Source organism: Perca fluviatilis, chromosome 14 (genome assembly GCF_010015445.1).
Source record: "Perca fluviatilis chromosome 14, GENO_Pfluv_1.0, whole genome shotgun sequence".
In the NCBI taxonomy this organism is placed as follows: Eukaryota; Metazoa; Chordata; class Actinopteri; order Perciformes; family Percidae; genus Perca; species Perca fluviatilis.
In genome coordinates this window covers 30949264-30955952 of record NC_053125.1, presented here as the reverse complement: position 1 = coordinate 30955952, position 6689 = coordinate 30949264, and the positions used below count along the sequence as shown (strand labels likewise).

Here is a 6689-nt window from a genome sequence, read left to right as displayed (position 1 = left end):
CTTCTCCCTCCATCACAGGGAGGACAGGACTCTGCAGGATCACTGGTCCACCTCAACACAGAGACAAACTACAGCATGTCATCCATTCACACACAGCTTCATCAATACTGACTCCACAGTCTGATCTTACCAGAGACAGTGATGGTGATGCTGTTACTGGTTGCACCCTCTCTGGACTCACACCAGTAAACTCCACTGTACCATATGGGGATGTGGCTGATGTTACAGATAGAACCAGCAGGTTTTCCCCAGCCATCTCCACACCGAGTCCTGGTTTCTCTGGTCGTGTTCCTCCTCAGAGTCCATCCAGCAGAGCTGTCGTCCTCACAGCTCAGAGAGACAGACTGTCCTTGAAACATCTGAGAGCTGCTGGGACTCACAGTCAGAGAGGCTGGAGGACAGAAAGATGCAGTTATATATGATGATTTGCATCCTTACAACCATTATTTTGTCCACATTCCTCGTATTCCCCATTTCACTGTTCAATGCACTGCGGTTTCCCTCCTCAAACACTGTCCAAAACTTTTCTATCAGGGATTGAATCACTTTTCACATGTGATAGACAAAGTTTACTGACCTTGGTTTGTTGTGCAGCTCAGCAGTGAGATCACAACTGCAGAAAAAAGTAACCTCATAGTTAGTTTAATCAACAACAAGACATCAAAACAGAAAAAAGGCATTGAAAAACAACCGCGCACTGACATGAGATAGCTATGGGGGGAAAACAATAATTAATGAAGTTCAGACTCTTGTCTTAGCTGTATACGATCTCTTGATGGTGTTGGATTCAGTCATTGCCTACATCAGTCACTCCATGCAGACATGTTTAAGAACTAATCTTTTGGAGACAAACTTACTTTACTTTACTTTAACTAAACTTTAACTTACCCAGCAGCAGCTGTAGAGACGATTCCTCCATTTGAAAAGTTGGTCATCTGAGATCAGCACATTAACATCTAACCAGTCACACAGAGAAAAGCCCACCTGTTTCCTCTTGACGAGTCACCGTTGAGGTTTTTCTTGCAGGAAACAGGAAAGTGTTTTGTGTCTTTGTATCTCGTAAAAATGGCCTTTAAAACATCAAAATGAACAGTAAGATTGTGCACAGCTGGACCCATGCAAACAAATGCTGAGAGTCTCTAATGAAGCTGCATGTGTTTGAACTGTGAGAGGAAACCCACACAAAGTTTGATTACTTTATAGTACTTGATGGTATTTTAAAATTTCATTTAAGTCTTTTGTTAGACCTAGGGATTTTAATGGCTATTTGGTATTTCATTAAGGTTTTGCATTTTCCTTTTTTCTTACATGTTTAGGGAGCAATTGTTAAATATGCTGATATGCAGGGTGCAATTTGTGAAGAAAGCAGGGGAGGGGGCGGGGTGGATGTTAAAATAAGACATGCAAGAATTAAATCCCCCCTTCCAATACCACCATGGAAATAGAAACACTCGGACAGCCGTGCCAAAAGACTTTTTCATGAACTTCAATATCCAACCAAAATATAAAATACAGCGCTTTCAAGCCGGAGAGCGGAGATCACTTCACAGGGAAAACAAAATACTTTCACCCAAGAAACGCTTGTTTGTTCCTCGGGAGTGCTTTAAATCAAACCACCATCTTTTTCCTAATCATAACAAGTCGTTCTGGTGCCTAAACTTAACTGTCATCAACGCATGACGCTCACTTTTTCTGTCTAAACTTCCTGGCATCCTGTGCCTCAAAGAATAGACTTCAAAATGTTTTTGCTGGTTTATAAATCCTTAAATGGCTTAGGGACAAAATATATTTCTGATTTGTTATTCCACTATGAACCACCCAGACCTCTCAGGTCATCTGGGACAGGTCTACTTGTTGTCCCCAGAACTAAGCAGGGAGAAGCAGCATTCAGTTTTTATGCTCCACATATCTGGAACAAACTCCCAGAAAGCTGCAGGTCTGCTGCGACTCTCAGCTCGTTTAAATTAAGACCTTTCTTTTTGATGTTGCCTATTCTTAATTTCTTTCTGTTAGTTCTATCTGTCTTGTATTTTATCTTGTATTATATTTGTATTCGTCAATGTTTTTATTTATTTTTGAATTTCCTATTTGTTAATGTTTGTGTAAAGCACTTTGAGTTGCCCTGTGAAATGTGCTATATAAATAAAGCTGCCTTGCCTTGCCTTGCCTTGCCTTGTAGCGGCTAAATACAACCAGCAGCTGCTCCTCTTTTATTGTTCTATATTCACGTTACCCACGAACACCGTGGTGGACACCGGTGGTCAGGGAAGCCGTCCGACTGAAGAAGGAGTCTTTTCGGGATATATTATCCCAGAGGACTCCGGAGGCAGTTGCAAGGTACCGAGGGGCCCAAAGGGCTGCAGCCTCTGCCGTGAAAGAGGCAAAGCAGCGGGTGTGGGAGAAGTTTGGAGAAGACATGGAGAAGGACTTTCGGTCGGCACCAAGGTGCTTCTGGAAAACTGTTCGCCACCTCAGGAGGGGGAAGCGGGGAACCATCCAAGCTGTGTACAGTAAGGATGGGACACTGTTGACCTCAACTGAGGAGGTAATAGGGCGGTGGAAGGAGCACTTTGAGGAACTCCTAAATCCGACTAATACGCCCTCTATGTTAGAGGCAGAGCTGGAGGATGATGGGGGATTGTCGTCAATTTCCCTGGTGGAAGTTGCTGAGGTAGTTAAACAACTCCACAGTGGCAAAGCCTCGAGGATTGATGAGATCCATCCAGAAATGCTCAAGGCTCTGGGTGTGGAGGGGCTGTCCTGGTTGACACGTCTCTTCAACATTGCGTGGAAGTCTGGGACGGTGCCTAAGGAGTGGCAGACCGGGGTGGTGGTTCCCCTTTTCAAAAAGGGGGACCAGAGGGTGTCTCAGCATCCCTGGTAAAGTCTACTCCAAGGTGCTGGAAAGGAGGGTTCGGCCAATAGTCGAACCTCAGGTTGAGGAGGAACAATGCGGATTACGTCCTGGTCGTGGAACAACGGACCAGATCTTTACTCTCGCAAGTATCCTGGAGGGGGCCTGGGAGTATGCCCAACCAGTCTACATGTCTGTGGGAGGTGCTGCAGGAGTATGGGGTGAGGGGGTCCATTCTCAGGGCCATCCAATCTCTGTACGACCAAAGCGAGAGCTGTTTCAGGTTAGGGTTGGCCTCCGCCAGGGCTGCGCTTTGTCACCAATCCTGTTTGTAGTGTTTATGGACAGGATATCGAGGCGTAGTCGGGGTGGAGAGGGGTTGCAGTTCGGTGGGCTGGGGATCTCATCGCTGCTTTTTGCAGATGATGTGGTCCTGATGGCATCATCGGCCTGTGACCTTCAGCACTCACTGGATCAGTTCGCAGCCGAGTGTGAAGCGGTTGGGATGAGGATCAGCACCTCTAAATCGGAGGCCATGGTTCTCAGCAGGAAACCGATGGAGTGCCTTCTCCAGGTAGGGAATGAGTCCTTACCCCAAGTGAAGGAGTTCAAGTACCTTGGTGTCTTGTTCGCGAGTGAGGGGACAATGAGAAGAAGCCAGAAGGTAAAGCTCTCGATCTACCAGTCAGTTTCCGTTCCTACCCTCACCTATGGTCATGAAGGCTGGGTCATGACCGAAAGAACGAGATCCAGGGTACAAGCGGCCGAAATGGGTTTCCTGAGGGGGGTGGCTGGCGTCTCCCTTAGAGATAGGGTGAGCAGCTCATCCTCATCCGTGAGGAGCTCGGAGTAGAGCCGCTGCTCCTTTGCGTCGAAAGGAGCCAGTTGAGGTGGTTCGGGCATCTGGTAAGGATGCCCCCTGGGCGCCTCCCTAGGGAGGTGTTCCAGGCACGTCCAGCTGGGAGGAGGCCTCGGGGAAGACCCAGGACTAGGTGGAGGGATTATATCTTCAACCTGGCCTGGGAACGCCTCGGGATCCCCCAGTCCGAGCTGGTTAATGTGTCTCGGAAAGGGAAGTTTGGGGTCCCCTGCTGGAGCTGCTACCCCCGCGACCCGATACCGGATAAGCGGACGAAGATGGATGGATATTCACGTTACAGCGCTTTACTTTAAAAAATACTTCTATTTTAGGTGTATAATATATGGTCCAGGCTATTGGTGAAGTAGCATTGATCACTTTGAGGAGGGGATACATTTTGTGATCACGAGCGATAAAAATAATTCAGCAGAGGCAGGGATATGTAGACCAGAAAGGGGAAAATCTATTATAATGTAATATAGAAAACAGAGTAAATATTGTATAGTATGAAAGTAAATACATATAAAGTCATGAAAATATGAAAACCATGCTGTAATAGATAATATATGAAAGAAATATCACACATCAGTATGACAGATAAAAACTTTCCACTACAATGTGCAGTGTAGACAGCTGGTTGAGTGTTGAGTATTTCTGAGTTCAGCAGACATGGACTGTAGAGAGGTTCATCTGTTCAAAATGTGGAGGGGAAACCACTGTGTGTTTTTCCAATCAGACACTTTATAAAGTTTTAAACTTCATAATCAACTTCAGGACTCAGTGCCCAGTTTATTAGGTATTTGCTTTTGTTTTTTAATGGATTTGTTTGATGAAAATACATGTAACACTTACAGTAGAAATTACATAAATTAAAAAACACATAGGAAACAAACTATTTCCATTGTCTGAAAACACCACGAGATAAAACCAGAACAACAAGTTCAGATAATACAATCAACATGCTGCTCTTTCTTTATTGATCATAAAAAGTGAAACATTGATATTAAATATGCTATATGGTACTTTGTGACAATTTCTTTAAACAAACTGTACTGCCGTGTAAACAAATGTGTTTCTGTTCGTGGTGCAGCTTCCAGACTTAGTTTGTTTCCCTTTCTGTACCCTAAACAGGGTTTAGACAGAGTACCAACCCCTGGAGTACTTGATATCATGTCCTAATGTAGTCCGCACCAACCAGCATACCAAAAGTGTGCATTAAATATAGTTCGGCGTTGCGTAAAATCAAGTGTGGCAGAAAACAGCGACAGAGGGAAAGACAACTGCAAAACAACATTCGTAAAGCTCTCATGGCTCCATTTATCATCCTGTTGGTCCTTCTGTCTGAAGCAGCTTCTAGTAAATATCAGCTTTTATTGTGAAAAGATGCATGCAGACATGAAATGTTTCTGACCAGTGTTAGAAAGATAGAAAGATGTCATGATGTCAAGTTTTACTTTGATAATTTTTTTTTTTGTGTGTTTCTTGATTATAATTGTTATTCAGACCCATATGTGCTAACAGTGCACCCTGGAGATGATGTCACTCTGCCATGTCAGGCTGCAGATGTCCCCATCAGCGTTGTAGAATGGAGCAGACCTGACCTGGTGCCAGAGTACGTCCTCTTAAACATCAATGGACACCTGCAAACAAAGCAACAGAATCCATCCTTTAAGGACAGGGTGGAGCTGGTGGACAGAGATCTGAAGGATGGAGACGTGTCTTTAATTCTGAAGAATGTGAACAGCTACGACACTGCAATATTATGTGTCGAGCTGCATCACTTGGTTTAAGACGTAAAAAAAGAGCCTTCCTCGACTCTGAGCCAATCAGATTCATCCGTCTGCAGGTTCCAGAGCCAGGTGAGTGAGTCTCTCTGAGTGAGTTTTTCTGAGTATCAGTTTGTAGCTGCAGTTTCTAACATCAGAGAGGATGAAGACTGCTCCTGTATCCACACATTTACTGACTCATGTTTTTTATCATCTTCAGGACATCCCATAGATGAAAACACAATGAATGATGGAAACTTCCCTTGGGGTTACATAGTTCATCTGAAAAGTCTCAGAGCTCTTTACACCTGCCTGTTTTCACATGTGTTGTATATACAACTCTTTTCTTTCTGAGGGTGTGAGGACATGTGTAAATCTGCTGTTTGATCTGTGCAAAAAAATATCTTCAAATCAGGATTAATAAAGAGGTCTTCAATTTCTTGTTTGTGTGTCAGATGAGGTTATTTGCGGTTTATTTTATATCATGTTTATTTAGTATTTTTGTTTTCTGTTCAATCGTTTAAAGGGTTCATGGCCTCTGCTAAGATTGGTATTTTTCCAGCTAATGATATAAACTAGATATAAAAAGCAGGTGATTAAAGTCCGTTAATAAATCAGACTTTAAACTGCATTCATTATCTCCAAAGTAGAATGACATGTTTGCAAAAGGTTGTGGTTATGAAATAATGTGAATAATACAAAGGCCATGTACAGTACGTACTGTTTAAAGTAGATAAACCAACTTGTGTAATGTGATATAATAATGAACAGAACATGATAGAATTTGATAACTCACCTATAATAACCTACACACACCATCTTTGTAAGAAAAATACTTTATTTTGTTACATTTGGATCCTCAAGTTGTTTTTGTCAATTGTTTTTTCTTTCTTTTTTTTACTTTGAACAGAGCTAAAGCAGCTCAACATATCTAACCTTAGATTATCATCAGAATTCGTATGAAAGTACTAGAAGAGTCTACTCATTAAAGAATATTTTACTGCCAACACTCATACCAGTCTCCAAAATCTCTATCACAGTTTATATTGTTTGTATTGTTTAAATTCAAGTATAAGACATATTGTCTCATACATTTCTGGACAGTTTTAAAGTCAATGCTAATAAAGTTAGCAATGTTTCCAAATAATTTCATTTGATCCATCAATAGATTAGAAGTTCTGTAAATTATAATTAAACCATATCAACTGAT

General features: G+C 42.6%; 2 long non-coding RNA genes across 2 annotated transcripts; one reads left to right on the top strand and one right to left on the bottom strand.

Moving 5' to 3' along the window:
* Positions 1 to 368: 368 nt before the first annotated feature.
* On the bottom strand, positions 369 to 907 carry LOC120573044. Its single transcript, XR_005641618.1, has 3 exons — positions 889 to 907; positions 578 to 613; positions 369 to 391 (listed from the first exon to the last, which is right to left on the bottom strand). It is a non-coding gene; the product is annotated as an uncharacterized LOC120573044 (long non-coding RNA).
* Positions 908 to 4951: 4044 nt separating this feature from the next.
* LOC120572967 lies at positions 4952 to 5756 on the top strand. The gene is made up of 3 exons (XR_005641536.1): positions 4952 to 5069; positions 5217 to 5572; positions 5700 to 5756. It is a non-coding gene; the product is annotated as an uncharacterized LOC120572967 (long non-coding RNA).
* The last annotated feature ends 933 nt before the right edge of the window (positions 5757 to 6689 follow it).